This window comes from Lactuca virosa, chromosome 1 (genome assembly GCF_052849685.1).
Source record: "Lactuca virosa cultivar CGN04683 chromosome 1, Lactuca_virosa_CGN04683_v6, whole genome shotgun sequence".
NCBI lineage: Eukaryota > Viridiplantae > Streptophyta > Magnoliopsida > Asterales > Asteraceae > Lactuca > Lactuca virosa.
In genome coordinates this window covers 216,620,901-216,639,009 of record NC_136426.1, presented here as the reverse complement: position 1 = coordinate 216,639,009, position 18,109 = coordinate 216,620,901, and the positions used below count along the sequence as shown (strand labels likewise).

The 18,109-nt window shown below is 37.0% G+C and overlaps 1 long non-coding RNA gene across 1 annotated transcript; it reads right to left on the bottom strand.

Moving 5' to 3' along the window:
• Positions 1-269: 269 nt before the first annotated feature.
• LOC145108667 (uncharacterized) lies at positions 270-2,184 on the bottom strand. Its single transcript, XR_013708455.1, has 5 exons — positions 2,045-2,184; positions 1,875-1,958; positions 1,690-1,750; positions 1,007-1,083; positions 270-473 (listed from the first exon to the last, which is right to left on the bottom strand). It is a non-coding gene; the product is annotated as an uncharacterized LOC145108667 (long non-coding RNA).
• Between the last annotated feature and the right edge of the window lie 15,925 nt (positions 2,185-18,109).

Sequence of the window (18,109 nt, the reverse complement as noted above, 5' to 3'; positions counted from 1 at the left end):
TCCCGGAACCGGCGATTCTTAAGTTTTTGGAATTGGAACCGGAACCGCCTACATCGGTTCCGAGAAAATTGGAACCGCTCCCGGAACCGCCGGAACCGGTTCCGGTTCTGGGTACCCGGCTTCTTAAGTATTAAAACTTGTTATTTTATACATGTCTAGTAAATTATGTAAATTAACCTATACAAACAATATAAGTACAAGATATAAAACCAAAACATTTACAAAAAAATGATCGTTTAAATAACAAGCTATTAAAAACATTTCACACTTTTAAATAACACAATAGCAAGAACCAACAACTATAAAATAGCAACAGTAGACTGAAATTGTAAAACATAACAACAAAAGCAACAACATCGAAAAATAGCAACAACAATCAGCAGCACTAAAAACAACAAACAGCAACAGCAAAAACAACAACAACAACAATTACTTATTCCCTCGTAAGAGATCTTCAATATTGCGATTGATTTCTGAAATGAAATTAAGCATCAAAGGTCAAATTAGAATAATAAATATTATACAAGAAACATAAAATAAAATAATAAATAATGAAATTAAGCATAAAAATGCAGTTAGCATTTGGTAATAAAAAATCATATGATATTGTGGCAAACTGGTGAAAACGAACCAGAAGAGAGCCACTCATAAACAATGCAGTTAGCATTTGGTAATAAAAAAGCATTTGATATTGGTCATGAAGATGATAAGTCAGTGTTTCTTGATGGATCACTTCAATAAAACTCAATATTTGTTCAAGAAAAAGATCCAGTAACTGAAAATGAGTCAAAGAAAGATGGAAAGATTTCTGATAATGAACCGATGATTCTTGATATTAGTGATGAAAACAAGAGAGAATCAGATAACAATCAAGAGAAGGAGTAACAGATGAAGTAACAAAATGCATCAACATCTGAAGTAATGGATGAAAAAAATGCATTAACAGATGAAGTAAGAGATGAAAGACCCAAAGTTCATCAACGCTCAAGAACTAAAACCTTTGTACCTGAGGTTATTTACCAGCTCCTAGAAGTGCAAGTTACATCAATTTCGTCTCCTTCTTCACCAAATTTGTTATGCTAGCTAACAGGGAACAAAATGAAACAAACGACAACCAACATCAGTATAAATAAATGCAGATGACATAAATAAAGAGTTCAGTGGTCTAATTTGCAAAAAAAAAATATATTAATTAAAAAAAATACTTTTTTTAGTTTTAATTCCAATAAAGAACAAAATAAATGACCAAATAAAGCAAAAATGGAGCAACATAATTCAAAAGTAATACATTATTTGACCAATAACATTATAGTACATAAAAATTAAAAATTAAAATATCAAATAAAATCAGCCAAAAAAGTCACAATCTCATAAAAGTGCAAGAGTTATCATAACACTGATTGATAAAACAATGATAATCATATACGATTTCAGTTGAAGAGTTATCATAACACAGATTGATAACTCTAATGATAAAAAAGTCACAATCTCTTAAACAGATTTATCATAACACAGATTGATAAAAAAAGTCACAACCTCTTAAAGAGTTATCAGTTGAAATCATGAGAAACAACAATTTACTAATAATAGCCCCATGGATCTTGATAAAACAATGATAACCAATATGACCAATATGATTTCTTAACCAAGTAAGATTCATAAAATCGACCCTTGAATAAAAAAACATACCTGGATTCGAGAGGCAGAAAAATGGAGAGGAAAAGAACGTGAACTGGCCTGATTACAATACCTGCAATAATCGACATTTTCAGAATACATTGTGAATCAAAACCTCATGACAATGAACCAGTCCAAGGACAACAATTCTAACCAGTCCAAGGAATTACAAGAATGCGCTAGGAAGAAATACTAACCTTGAGATGATTTCAATCGATAACAGCTTCAACAAAATGGACAAGATTGTAACAAGGGAACCCTGTCTTACCGATTACAGACAACTACAATACACACAACAAGAAATACTATCAGGTGAACGATTGAGACGAATGATAAAAAAAAAAATTACAGAATGATTGAAACCTACTTTGGTGATTATGTTTAATCGTTAACGGCCTAACGGGAGCGATTCAAGCTTCGATTAAACAAACGATGACTGGTTTGAGAAGGGAAAGTGACGAGACGAGAGTGTGTCGACGTTTTTTATTTTTTGTAAGAATTAGTATCAAAAACCCTAAAATCGCTAAGGTAAGGAAATAGTTCTTTTGCCCTATTTTTAAAAACAAGATCACAAAAATATAAAAACTAAATATATATTTTTTAGAAAAGGCGGGTACCCGTCGGTTCCGGTTCCGGTTAACCGCCGGTTCCGGGTACTCGGTATTGGAACCGGAACCGGCGGGTATCCAGCGGGTATCAGTTTTGTAAAAATGAGATTTGGAACCGGAACCGCTTAAGGCGGTTCTGCAACTTTGAAAACCAGAACCAGAACCACTTAAGGCAGTTCCAGTTCCAGAACCGGCAGTTCCGAGGCGGTTCCAGTTCCGAAGAAGGTACCCGCTTCCGCTGCTCATCCCTACTTCCCGAGGGAGTGGAGGACTTTGTAGTTTATTGTTATGCATCGATATCAGAGATGGGCGTCGTATTAATGCAGAGGGGGCACGTGATAGCATATGCATCGAGGCAGTTGAAGCCTCACGAGACGAGGTATCCCACCCACGATTTAGAGTTGGGGGCGGTGGTGTTCGCCCTCAAGATTTGGCGCCACTATCTGTATGGTGTTCGTTGTACCATATATACGAACCATAAGAGCCTGAAGTATCTTATGAATCAGCCCAATCTGAATATGAGGCAGAGGAGATGGTTGGATGTAGTGAAGGACTACGACTGTGAGATTTTGTATCACCCTGGCAAGGCTAGTGTGGTAGCCGACGCCCTGAGTTGCCGAGTAGTATGTGCTCCGATCCGAGACGTGTGTATAAGGATGACGATGATGACTCCAGTCTTAGATACCATCCGAGAGGCCCAAGTGGTGGCCATGAGACCATAGAACCGTAAGTGGGAGCGGGTGATTGGGCAGATTGCTGAGTTTGAGACTGATAGTCGTGAGCTTATGACCTATCATGGGCAGATCTGGGTGCCATATACGGGTGGATCTCGACGTATTTTGATGGAGGAGGCTCATAGGTCGAGATTTTCAATTCATATGGGAGCCACCAAGATGTATTTGGACTTGAAAAGGGATTATTGGTGGCCCTGTATGAAGAGGGATGTGGCATGGGTAGTTGAGAGATGCTTGACCTGTCGTCAGGTCAAGGCAGAGCACCAGCATCCACATGGCATGTTTCAGGCTTTAGAGATTCCCCAGTAGAAGTGGGAACAGATTTCCATGGCTATCAGTGAGAGCTCTTCTGAGGAGAAGTTGGCTGAGATCTACGTACGAGAGGTGGTTGCACGACATGGGGTGCCAACATCGATAGTGTCAGATCAGGACGTGCGATTTTCTTCCAGGTTGCATTTCATCACTACTTACCACCCACAGACCGACAGGCAGAGCGAGCGGACGATTCAGATGCTCGAGGACATGCTACGTGCATGTGTTATAGACTTCGGTGGAAGTTGGGACACTTACTTGCCCTTGGCTGAGTTTTCATACAACAAAAACCATCATTCCAGTATTGGTATGCCTCCCTTTGAGCTCTTATATGGGAGGAGGTGTCAGACTGCTATCTGTTGGGGAGAGGTAGGGAAGAGAGTGATGGGGAGCACTGAGATAGTGCTCCAGACGACAGAGCAGATCCAACAGGTCAGACAGAGGTTATTGATGGACCAAAGTCGTCAGAAGAGTTACGTAGACCGGTGACGATCCGAACTAGAGTTGCAGGTCGGAGATTTTGTCCTCCTGAAGGTATCCCCATGGAAAGGGGTGATCCAATTCAGTAAGCGGGGAAAGCTGGGTCCTAGATATATCGGTCCTTTCAGAGTAATCGCTCGAGTGGGGAAGGTAGCTTATCGGTTAGAGCTGCCTGCAGAGTTAAGTCAGATTCATAACACTTTCCACGTATCCCAGCTGAGGAAGTGTGTAGCCGATAAGACGGCAGTAGTTCCTTTAGAGGACATTTAGGTTGATGAGCGCCTGAACTACATTGAGAGGCCAATAGCAATCTTGGATAGGAAGGTGAAGGTTTTGAGGAATAAAGAGGTACCCTTGGTTCAGGTTCAGTGGCAACATTGGAAGGGATCCGAGTGGACTTGGGAGCCGGAGTCTGAGATGCAAGAGCAGTACCCTGAGTTGTTTCCGGAGGATGACTTTGAGGGCGAAGTCTGATTCTAGTGGGGGAGAATTGTAACATCTGGAGTCCCAGGTATATTATTTAATTAATTTCATTCATTTTGGCAGGGCAACTCGACGAGTTGGGAGCACCAACTCGTCGAGTAGAGAGTGTAATGGCCGCGAGATTTTAGAGTCTACTTGACGAGTCGGAGGACCCCGACTCGACGAGTAGGAGCTGGGTGAGAAAACCCTAATTTTCAGGGTTTGTGTCCTATTTAAAGGACCTTAAGCCCTCATTTCCGCATCCCTTATCATCCCAACCCTCTGTGAGAAACCCTAAACGTGTGTATCCATTTATGAGAGAGAGGAGCTAACTTTGAGAGTTTTAGTGCACTTTTGGGAAGAGGAGCGAGGAGTATCAAGCTTCGGAACGAGAAGAGGCTTGTATATCAAGTGTGTCTCTGTGCTAGCTTCAATTTGGAGGTAAAAAGCTACCACCTTGATCATGTCTTTGATAGATCTCTTTCTGGGGAGTTTTAGGGCTTCCCCCTTATCATGTGGTTCTTGAGTTGATGGAGCTTGCCATGGGGTTGAGACTCCAGATCTGGACAAAATGAGGTCCCATGAGCCCAAAGATCCAAGCTTTGGGCAAGTTTCCATGCATGAAAACCTTTATGGAGCTTGTTTTGGCATTTTGAGCCCTAGATGCCATGCATGAACGTAAAGCTTGTAGCTTTACGTGATGATTCAGCCTTAGAAGGCTAGATCCAGAGTATGAGACCTTATTTCTACCTGAAATTGTTTGAATGAGAAAGTGGACTGAAAGGACTCGACAAGTTAGCGAGCCGACTCGACGATTCGGGTAGGGTTTTTCCCGATGAGTCTGGATGCATTGTAACTCGGCGAGTTGACGATACAACTCGACGAGTTAAGTTGGATTTTCACGACATTTCTGAGGAAACGAGGGAACTCGACGAGTCGCATAGATGCACTCGACGAGTTGGGTCAACATGGACTGTTGACTCGAGTGTTGACTTCAGGGTTGGTCAAGACATGGATTGTGGAGACCATGGAAGGGTAAAATGGTCTTTTACCCATTCCAAGAGTTAGAGTGAGGGGTTAGCTTAATTTAATTAGAGTTATGGTTATAAGTGTTAATTAGAGATGATTATGTCATGTAGGCGGGGATTTGACTGTTCGAGGGGTACGAGGCTTACTTGCTTACTTACGAGGTGAGTCTTCTCACTATACTTACCTGAGTGGTGATACTGTGTGACCGGAGGGTCTTATATGCTTATATTGTGTTATGTGATATGTTTCATTTGTCTTTGTGATTTATGCTGTACATTATTCTGTGCTTTGTGGGTTAGGACCGGAGGGTCCAACCCGAGTTGTGAGACCGGAGGGTCCTCACTGGAACACATAACCGGAGGTTCCTTATCGAGTTATTGTTGGGTTATGAGCATTCTAACACTCCTAAGTGTACATGCAACCCTAAATACCTTGGATCTATGTTTTCTCTATTATACATACAATTATGAGCATCCAAGGTATTATCCTAATCTAGCATACAAAATAATAGATATAACAAGATAGAATACATACCTCTTTGATGTAGAATGTCTTCATGAAGCTTGAGTGCCTAGTGCCCCAAGTGTGACACCTCAAATGGTTCACACAACACCAAATGCACTTGGAATAATTTGAGAGAAACTTGAACACTCCTTGAAATCGTCTAGCCCTCACACTCACACATTAGTGCACGATTTCTTGAGCCATGGGATTCTTTTATATGGTGGCTATTAGGGTTACACCATGTAACTCATAAGTTTACCCATTCCTTATGCTCCATGGATTTTAACCTCCATGGAGTATCCATGGGTCACCCCATGGACTTAGTCCAACATAAGGAATCTTGGATCACAAGCCCACATATATAAGAATGAATGATTTACACAATCAACCCATATATTTAATTAGTCTCCTTTTGATCACTTAATTAATTCCAAATTAATTCTTGATCAATACTAATTAAATAACCTTATTAATATATTAGAACTTATAATATATTAACCAACCTTAAGTGTTATTTCTCTCATTATAGTCTATCCAAATGCATGATGCCATGCAACCCAAATGGACCATGCCGGGTCGGGTCAAGTCTTACCAATTATAGTTATGGACTTAGACATTAATCCAACAGTCTCCCACTTGGATAAGTCTAAAACTATTATTGCGTATGACTTCAGGAACCGATCAGCAATCGTAGCTCTCAAAAGCTTCTGTCGAACTCTGACCTTGTCAATGAACTCTGACCTTTGTCAATGACTTGTCCATTAGATAAGGGATCATATATTCCTCCATTCTAGATATCATATGGACTGAGACATGGATTATCAATCATTCTCTCTGTCCATTTGTTGTTTCCCGATTTCCGATTCATGATGACTGACTGATTGAACAAATCAAATCAGTCCTGGCTTGGCCAAGCACTCACATGTATCATCTTTAAATCATCGAGGGGCCCACATATATCGCTTTTATCCCGAAGGTAAAAGGAATGGATAAACTTCGACTCATATGGCTTGTTCTACTACTTGTTGAATCATACACAAAGGCACGTTTTATAACATCGAGTTACCAATGCGTTTTCGTGCAATCAATGTATAACCAACTCATAGTAACAACTCATATCTCTAGGTTTGAAGAATATAAGATATTATCGTCTCATGATCACTCGTGATAAAATCCATGAAGTGATTCAAATGAGCGCGGGTTGAATCCAATACTCAGAACTTATGAGCACTCATGAGTGTTGTAGCACCACTTTGTCCACCAACTTGGACCTCTACAAACCAACCCATGACAGTCTTGATTCATATCTACTTCCAACATATGACCGACTGTGGATGGTTTGAATAACTTAATCATTTAGGAAGAGCGACTTAGTTATTCTGGAAGTCAAAACATGCAAAGTGAAACACAAGAATAAATGAATCAAATATGGTATCAAACCCTATGAATATAAATAAACACTTTTATTTATCACCATACTGATTACTCATTATTCATTGTTTCGGTTTTATCAACTTTATACTTGAATTTAAAACAATAGTTGTCCCATGCTCCAAGCATGTACACTATGTTTTCTAAACACTAGTCATGCCATACACCAAGTATGCATACTATGTTTGTCTATGATCTTTACTTTGTAAAATAGATCAATTGAACATCACTCCAATGATCCTCTTTTCACAGTCCCAAATCCTTACTGCAAATGCAAGAATTCCAAATTCATGCCATTTACTGAAATCTGTTAGATTCTAAACTTATATGCATTGATCCTCTTAATGATTATGCACAAAGTCAGAAAGACTTGACAACAATCATTACAGAGCATTCCAAAGGAGATCAGCTCCTTGGAAACATCCTTCTTTCATTAAGTTTCCTAATCTTACACAGATTGAATAATTTCTAACTTTGAAACATTTCCATATTCCATTTTGACTATCACTTCTGAACAAGAGTTGCCTCCTTACAGATTATGTCAATATGGTCCTTCCTTAATTAACATTATACTTCCAACTGTCCTTGAGCAACCAATCTTTGGTAAACCTTAGATTTTCCTCGACAATTGCTTAATCATTTTAGTCATATCCAATTCTAGACCTTTTCCCTTCATAATGCCCCAGGCATTTGGAAAATTTTAGAAAGGATGAATATAGCACATGTAATCGATCCTATATCCGAAGCATATGGGACACGATTCATGATGTCTCACATAAAGACTAAACCAGTCTTTTGCTATAATATTTCCATTTCAATTTGCCAAGTTCTCAAAATTCAGATTATGAAAAGGGATGCCGTAATCATAATCGAATTTTAGAACGCAAATAATGGACCCATATATAGAATTTCCTTATGTTGAGCCATTCCAATATGAAATTCATATATATATCCTTGATTAAATACGATTAAAATCTCAATCTAAGCTTTTAGAATTGAAATGAAGTATAATTTCCTCTCCCTTAATTATAGCAAAACAACTTTTTCAACCCCTGCAACCTCACGAATTGAAACTTTTGTTTTCTATAATTAACATTGCTAACTTGCAACCTTTGTCATAATTATCATGCTCCCACTAACATGATGATTATTAGCATAACACTTATGCTCCCACTAGCTTTGACATGTACTCAGAAATCAGCTGACTTTCTTACCAAAGTTCAGATTTCTGATACTAGATTGTTTTGATAAAACTTTATCAAAATCATACACCTCTCTTAGATAGCTCACATGTGTGTCTAAACAATTTTAGAACTATGAAAAGAGATGCCGTAATCATAGTCTCAATTGTTTAGACCTTTGCCACTTCTCACAAGTCCATGTTAGTGTGCCGGTAAACCACACACGCTCCACTAACGACTTTGAGAATGCAAATATCACAATTGCTATCTAGCTAAAATCTACTTAATGAAAGTGTTTCCTCACCACCATTTTCATGAATCGGAGAGAAACCTTATGACACTTAGATTTAATAGTGTATGTGTTCTTATCCATGTGATTTTGTCAAAACCATAATCACAAGACAAGGTTAGTGACAAATCCAAACTCATATTGATTAAACTTGTGCAATCTTAAATTCTTGCCATTTGGCAGCTCAGGTGCCTGCCATTGCTTCCAAGTAGTTGTGCAACCAATTGAGAACTCTCAGAACTCCTATGCAAAGCCAAATTGAATAGGCACAAAAATTTCAACACGATAGGTTATAAACCTCAAGTCGTGTGCTAGTGAAGGACTTTAGGTTTTATTCTTGATTAAGTCTTGAAACTTTCAAGAGCTTTAAGACTCCCACTATCCTCTTGACATATAAGACTCCCTTGTCAAATATTCAAGAGATAGTGCGGATTCTTTATCAAGACTAACACTTTACACAATTGGCCTAAGTTGGTCTCTGTTTTATCCAAAACATCACAACTTACCAATTTCAAATGTACAAGAGTAGATAACCTTTACTCTTACATTTGACTAGTGTTAACAAACCCTCTTTAAGATATGTCACTCAAGTTACAATCTTGGAGTATGACTCTAAGAATTGTTTTGGAACGAAGTATGACTCATCTTTTTGATTTAACCATTTCAACAATTCATGACTCCTCTTCTTAGTCATAAGAATGCACTAAGATGACTTTAGAGGACCAATTGTGATATGGTATCTTAATCATTAAGATGATCATAAACATGATACTAAAGTACTCTCCCATCTTTTCAGATTTGAGAAACTTTTATCTTTCTGCCATACTTTGATTCTTCTTATTCGTTCTGTCTCACATTGAAACTTCTCCAATGATACAGACTTATACTTAAACTTATAAGTATAACCATATTTACTGAACTTAAGTAAATCATGACGAATAGTCTTCTTGATCTTTTGTGGTGGACTTGACCAGTGCACAAGAATGTGTACTCGATCCCTTAGTCCTTTCCTTATTCACATAAGGAATTAGTCTTAATTTTCCAAGCTGAAAGTTCTCATTCATCATACTATACAACTTGCATGATTCCAAGTTTTGGTCCAATTGAACCTTGGGTGATGAGAATCTTTCCTTATTTGGTAATATTAGACACTACCACAACCGAAAGAATCAAATCCATTTTTCCAATATTGCTATCAATGGAATCTTATAAGCAACAACTTTTCACAAATGCCATTGTAAGGATACTTAAAATAAATAAAATCAAAACCTTTTTCTTTTATTTTAAAACTTTGCGGAAAAACTTATCCTTATAATCCATATGAAAACCTTGTTGTTATCTATTCCTAAGCAATATAAATATCATAACTCTTAAGTAATAGCCCAAAATTCTGATCACCGAACCATGCGATTGAAATCCATCTTCGCGATCAGAATCAGCATGTACTTAATAGAGTTAGACAATGGACTTTACCTGAAGTAGAGCCAAACTTTTTGACTTTAACATCCTTAGGTAAATTTGGCAGCTTCGTAACCAATTCCCCTTCCTTTGGCAATAGTTACCTATGGACCCTTGATAATGGGACTATCTCAGACTTCGCCTCTCTCTTTACCATTGGGTCAACCGAGTTGACTATGGCCGATCCCTTTCCATTGGGAAGAGAGAGCTTTACTGGATATCCAATATCATCATTGTCAATGTCTATAGCGTTTTAGGAAGTTGATCTTAGCAAATAGATAAGATCATTAAGGGTCTTGTCTTAGTCTGTTTCATAGGATTCCCAAAAGAACTCACTATGTGACTTAGAAAGTAGTTGAGCCACCAACTTTCTCAAGACTTTGACACCCAACTCTCCCGGCTTGTCAATATGTGACTACATCTCCAAGATGTGATCACACCTAGACCTTGCCTTGCCAATAGGGCTTGAGTGACCTTAAACTTTTTAGGAACTTGTGGGTTAGGGAGAATAATTGGAGGAGGTGAAAGAAGTATGATATCCATGGGACATCATCTTCATTTAGGAAAGCTTGTTTCAAGAGATTTGGGAAGATCATAAATGTCTAGACCAGACATCTTTTTGGGAGATATTCAAGATAGTTGATTTAAAGTCCTTAATATGACACCCAATATGAAATATTAAGGCTAGGACCCAACAAACTATTTTATAACTTAGAAGAGGGATGCCGTAATCCAAGCTATAAAATATTTGAAGGTAGGTGAATGACGATTCACCAATTTCCACCATGAAAAACGAAATAATTTATTAGGTTTTAATTGGATTTGAAAGTCCTAGATCTTTGAGATTCATTGAACTGTTCAAAGGCATGTTTCAATCTCGAGTGTGCCCTTCAGGTTTTGTGACTGGGATGCCGAGGATCACAAAACAAGGTGTGAATAACCATGCAAATATACTTGGTACCCTTAATATTTACCCCTTAATCAGTGTGCCGGTTAACCACACACGCTCCATCGATACTATGATAAATATTAAGTTACCCTTTGCCTACCTTGTTAAGTCCAGGTTAGTGTGCCGGTTAACCACACACGCTCCACTAACGACTTAAGCAAAGTGCAAAGTGTAATTTCATGGGTTAGCACCAAATTCACATTTTCCTAAGTAACTAAGATTGGGTATTAATAAGAGTTTAGTTACTTAGTATTTATCATTAATACTTTTAATGAAAGGAGAATTATAGTCCTTGTCCTACCCGTTCGGCTAACGACCCTCCGCCAGTCAAGGAAGCGGTGGGTGAGAGTGGACACCCATTAAACTGCCATTTTATAGGCAGTAACCTTATACCCCCCTTTTAGACCGGCTTCGTGAATGAGGCCTACTAACGGTAAGACTGACTTTACTCTTATACATATATATAAATATTATTAACTTATAATATTATAAAGTATAAGGGTTGAATTTTAACTTTTAAAATTCTAAGGGCTAACTTGGAATTAAAGTATTCATAAGTGAAAAATTTTCAAATTCCAAAACTTGAGGGCAAGTTTTGAAACTATTCAAAACTAATTAATTCCATAACTTATGAGTTTAAAGTAGTTTTAATTAAAAAAAAAAAACTCTTCAAGTTCCATAACTTGAGGACAAGTTATGGAAGACTTTAAACTAATTAATAAAAAAAAAATAACTTTTTTTTATTGTAACTTATGGAACTAATTAAGGTTACACTTTTTTTTTAATTTAATGAAGAGACTCTTCATTTTGTAACCTTTACCAACTTTTATGAGTTTTATGATTCTTAAATGTGACTTTTCATATAACTTGAGGACAAGTTACAAAAACACACTTTGGAATCAACTCTTAGATTAAAATGGATTGAAAACAACTATTTCACACAACTTTTCTATTAATCTAAGAACCTCATAAGAACAAGATAATTCAAATCATCAATCTTCAAGAAATTAGCATGAACATACAAACTAATACAAATCTTGAAATTATGACAATTATCTTAGAAATTGGATTAGCATGAACATTACCACATCAAAAACAAGTTTATAAGTCCAAAAACATCTTAGGGTAATGTTCCTAGTCCAATTCCAGCCAAAACAATCGAATATATGCATCCAACTCGATTTTTCAGCTACTTTTGCAAGTATAACAAGAAAACAAACCTGACTCTGATACCACTGTTGGGTTATGAGCATTCTAACACTCCTAAGTGTACATGCAACCCTAAATACCTTGGATCTATGTTTTCTCTATTATACATACAATTATGAGCATCCAAGGTATTATCCTAATCTAGCATACAAAATAATAAATATAACAAGATAGAATACATACCTCTTTGATGTAGAATGTCTTCATGAAGCTTGAGTGCCTAGTGCCCCAAGTGTGACACCTTAAATGGTTCACACAACACCAAATGCACTTGGAATAACTTGAGAGAAACTTGAACACTCCTTGAAATCGTCTAGCCCTCACACTCACACATTAGTGCACGATTTCTTGAGCCATGGGAATCTTTTATATGGTGGCTATTAGGGTTACACCATGTAACTCATAACTTTACCCATTCCTTATACTCCATGGATTTTAACCTCCATGGAGTATCCATGGGTCACCCCATGGACTTAGTCCAACATAAGGAATCTTGGATCACAAGCCCACATATATAATAATGAATGATTTACACAATCAACCCATATATTTAATTAGTCTCCTTTTGATCACTTAATTAATTCCAAATTAATTCTTGATCAATACTAATTAAATAACCTTATTAATATATTAGAACTTATAATATATTAACCAACCTTAAGTGTTATTTCTCTCATTATAGTCTATCCAAATGCATGATGCCATGCAACCCAAATGGACCATGCCGGGTCGGGTCAAGTCTTACCAATTATAGTTATGGACTTAGACATTAATCCAATAGTTATAGCCATGAGAGGCTAATTGTTGCGTGAGATATTTTAGGGAAATCACTAAGCTTTGTGCTTACCGTGTTATGGGATATGTGTTTCAGGTACTTCTCAGGATCGTGGGAAGGCGCCGACTTGATTGTACACACTAGATGTAGTTTATGATTTTGAGGATCCTGGATTTTATCGAACAATTTATGAATTTGTATTTTGACAATTGCGGTTTTTAAAATGTGATATTGAGAATTATGTGGTTTTGAAAATGAAAAATTTGTTTGAAAATTTACGGTGTTACACTTCCTCTAGTGACTCTCCTAACATCACATTTTCCTCAAGATAAAAGATACGAAACTACTCGAACATTATTGGATTATATCATCAAGATGGAAATTGTGTATGTGTGCATATATTGAAAAAGGAAATCATACATTGATAAGTTGGATAAAATGGGTTTCGTTTTTTCCAAGGAGACAAGCCATTGAATTGATTATTCTTTTACTTCCAAAGTCATATGAACAGTTCATTTAGAACTTTTATATGAGGAATATTGACGTGACCCTAACTGATCCGACCCAAATGTTTCCATGGACATTGACAATGGTGATAATGGTGGTCCAGAAAGATTTCTCTTCGCAATGGAAATGGTCCATCCAAGATCAAACCGTTTGATCATATGGTAAAGAGAAAAGCTAGTTCTGGGATCATTCCATTTGATAACCCCAAAGAATCCATTTGTTTCTCTTGCCAATTGAAGGAACATTAGTTGCGAAGCTGCCCAAAGTACCTGAAAGATCTCAGAGATGGTAAAGTCAATTTGAATGACTCTACTTCAGGAATTTGGTTGATAATGTACCAGGTCGAAAGACAGTTGGGAGAAAAAGGATCTTCAAGAAGAAGACTGACATGGATGGAAAGGTACAGACTTTCAAGGCTCGACTGGTTGCAAAGGGTTTTACTCAAACCCCGGGGGTTGACTATGATGAAACCTTCTCACCAGTGGCCAAGATAACTTCTATTCAGATAATGCTCGCCATAGCTGCATTTTATAACTATGAAATTTGGCAGATGGATGTCAAAACAGCTTTCCTTAGCAGGAAATTGGCTGAAGATGTTTACATTCGTCAGCCAGAGGGTTTTGTAGATGCAAATTATCCAAATAGAGTGTGCAAGATTGAGAAATCCATCTATGGATTGAGAAGGTCAAAGCGTTTGGTTTCTCTAGGAATGAAGATAAGTGATGTGTGTGTATATCAAGGCTAGTGGGAGTATAGAGACTTTTCTGGTGTTGTATGTCGACGACATACTACTCATGGGAAATGACATTCCAACTTTGCAAGAAGTTAAGTCTAGGCTTGGAAAGTGTTTTTCCATGAAAGACCTTGGAGAAGCTGCCTATATTCTTGGGATAAGAATATTGAGAGATAGAAAGAAGAGACTAATTAGACTTAATCAAAGTATATACTTGGATAAAGTGCTAAAGAGGTTTAGTATGGAAAATTCCAAGAAAGGATATCTACCTATCCAAAGCAATACCAAATTGAATAAGAATCAAAGCCTTAGTACAGATCAAGAGATAGCTGACATGAGTCTGGTACCTTACGCTTTGGCTGTGGGTTTGATCATGTACGTTATGACATGTACTCGCCCTGATGTGTCATTTGTCTTGATCATGGTCAGTCGTTATCAGGGAAATCCAGGTAAAGGTTATTGGATAGCTGTTAAAAACATTCTCAAGTATCTAAGGAGGACGAAGGACATGCTTCTAGTCCTTGGTGGTAGTGATACATTGAGAGTAAGTGGATAAAGTGACACCAACTTTCTTACGGATAGATACAACTTCCGTTCTCAATCAGGTTGGGTGTTCACTCTGAACGGTGGAGCAGTAACTTGGAAGAGTTCTAAGCAAGACATAGTGGTTGATTCAACCTGCGAATCAGAGTACATAGCTACAAGTGAATCATCAAAGGAAGCGGCTTGGCTAAGGAACTTTATTGGTGACCTTGGAGTTGTCTCGACCATTCAGGAGCCAATGGAACTTTTCTGCGATAATGAAGGAGCGGTTTCCTTGACTAAGGAACCAAGAGATCATGGAAAGTATAGACATATCGACATAAAGTACCATTACATCAGAAATAGGGTAGAAGAAGGCCATCTCATCGTGAAGAGAGTATCATCAGAAGAGAATCCTGCAAATCCTTTAACGAAGGCTTTGAGTAGGGTCAAGCACAGTCAGCATGATAGGAGCATTGGTCTGAGAGATGATATTAATTTTAGTAGTTATATAATTAGTTTGAAACTTGTAACAAAGTAAATGTAATTGAATTTTGGTGATTAAATAAAAGAGAATTATTTATGAGTTTATTTACTACCTTTTTGTAATTGTTTATTCTTGTGTTTCATTTTGCATGTTTTACTTCCCGGATAATTTGATTATTCAAATTCCATAGTTGGTCGTACTTTTGGAAGTAAGTAGTGAATTAAGACTGTCATGAACTTGATTGTAGATTGTCTAAGGGTGTTAGACATAACTATAGTATTGCTACAATGTTCATGAGTACTTAGAAATGGATATTTAAGTATTGGATAAACCCACGCTCATAGAATTACTTCATGGAATCTATCACGAGTAATTCTGAGACAATAATATATTAATCTTGAAACGGAGATATATGAGTTATAATTTACAAGTTGGTTGTGCATTGGTAATGCGTAAACCCATCAGTAACTTGATGTTATAAAATGTATTGTCATGCATGCTTTGATGAGTAAAGGATAAAAGCATATGAGTCAAAGTTTATCTGTTCCTTTTTCCCTAATGGGAAAAAGCGATATCTTTGGGCCTCTCGGTGATTTGGTGTTGATTTATAGTGCTGGTCCTAGCCAGGACTAAATTGATGTGTTCGATTAGAAGTCCTATGTCATCACAAATCAGAAATCGGGAAACAAAGTCTTGGACAATGAGATTTATTCTATTCCATGTCTCATATCCGATTGATATCTTGTAGAATGAATTATTATATGATCACTTATCTTAGGACGCATAACTGACTGGGTTAGAGCTTGGCAGCGGCTTTTGAAAGCTACAATTTGCTGATCGATTCAAAAGTTATACTGACAGTTATAGTTACAAACTCATCCATGTGGGAGACTTTTGGATTAGGTTTTTAAGCCCATAACTATAATTGGTATATACTTGACTTGATAGTAGCATAGTCCTTTTGGGTTACCCTTAAACCAAGCAATTAGACATGATGACTTTTAGAGAGAGATTAATTTATTATGTGATTAATAAATTAATATAAATAGTTTATTAATATATTATAAGTATAATATATTAATTAGAACATGTATTATTTAATTAATAATTGATCAACAATTAATTGGAATTAATTTTGGGATTAAAAGAAATAATTAAAAGTGCAAGGTCTAAAGTGCAATTGTTCAATAGTTGAACAAAAGGCTCCAGAACCTTCCACAAAGGTGGTGGACGGTTTTAGGAGGATATTCTAGGGTTTCTAGAACATCCCATGTAGATAAATAAGGATTTGGATAATTACCAATTTGAAACATTATTATTATATTCTATATAGGGTTATCCAGAGCTTCCTTGTACCACTATATAAAGGACCCTAAGGCCTTCATTTTTCGGCCACTCCATTTCATAGAGAGATAGCCGAAATTTCAAGCCTCCCATCTTATCTCTCGTAAGTAATCTTCTTTCTAGCTTGGGTGTGATTCCATTAGAGGCACGACATTTATGGTGCTAGCTTTCAAGATATCTATTTTTGAAGAATCATTGTTATTTACTACAATAACAATTAAGTTATGTAATCCTAAACCTTAATTTATAATTTTTGAAAATTACCTAGGATTCTTAGTGTTTCTTATTTGATGTTCATAGTTATATGTTCAATAGTGAAAACATAGATCCTTTAGGTTGCATGTGAACTTAAAGGTTTTAAGTTTATTTGTTTTACCTAAATCCCATCAGAGAGTTCTTAGAAAAAGAGAGTTTTTCTTTAAGATTTTTTAACTCAAGTTTGAGAGAAGATTTCTCATTATTTTAAATAGATAGATAGAAACATAAATGAACAAACATGTCAGCTTTTTGAACGGAAGAATAATTAACAAAATTTTTTACCTGATACATTGAGGTTGAGTCCTAGTCCTGAGACTTAGAGTCTGTAGCGGCTTGAGAAAGGTCAACATCAAACGTGCTAACGCTGTCCCTTGGTGTTTTAGCAGAAGACCCGATGATTTGAACCATGAGACACTTACCTTTTGAAACATCATCATCTGAGAGATCTTCTCGGTCAAAGGCGGATGGTAAAGTGATCATCATCTCTTGTGCAGTTGAGAAATTTTGAACCATACGATAAACATGATATGGAAGAGAGTTTCCAATAGCAATACGCACCTTCACAGCGAGATTTAGAACCTTCTTCTCTTCCTTGTTGCATCCCGACACAAATTTATGCTTTACTTCACAACCAGATGCATTGGCATTGGAGAGTCGATGCATAGAGACGATGGCAACCTTGTTGATGATATCAAGCATGTCATAGTCCATTATCTCGAGAGCATCCATGGCCTTTGATTTCCAGGCAGTAATGTTGAGTTCATCAAAACGAGGGATCTTGTCGCAAGCAGACGACTTGGGATTATTGGAGGTCGACATGATAACTTGAGTGTATTGTAAACCTGCTCTGATACCAATTGAAGGTCTGTATCGATCGGATACACTCATGTCTGATTAACAATGAATAAACAAACTAACCAAAGATTAAACAGAATAATGAAAGAACACAAGTAATCACAAAGATGCTTTCACTAAGAAAGAATGTTCTCACCAAGTGAAGGAAGGTCACAAAGACGGTCACCAGGACTTACATTAGGGTTTCACCCTAATGTTAAATATTTATGATTATAATAACTGATATCCCACTAATTAAGGGATGTATACCTATCTAACTAAAGGTCTGATCCTAATCACAATGATTACAAATCAGATATCTATTA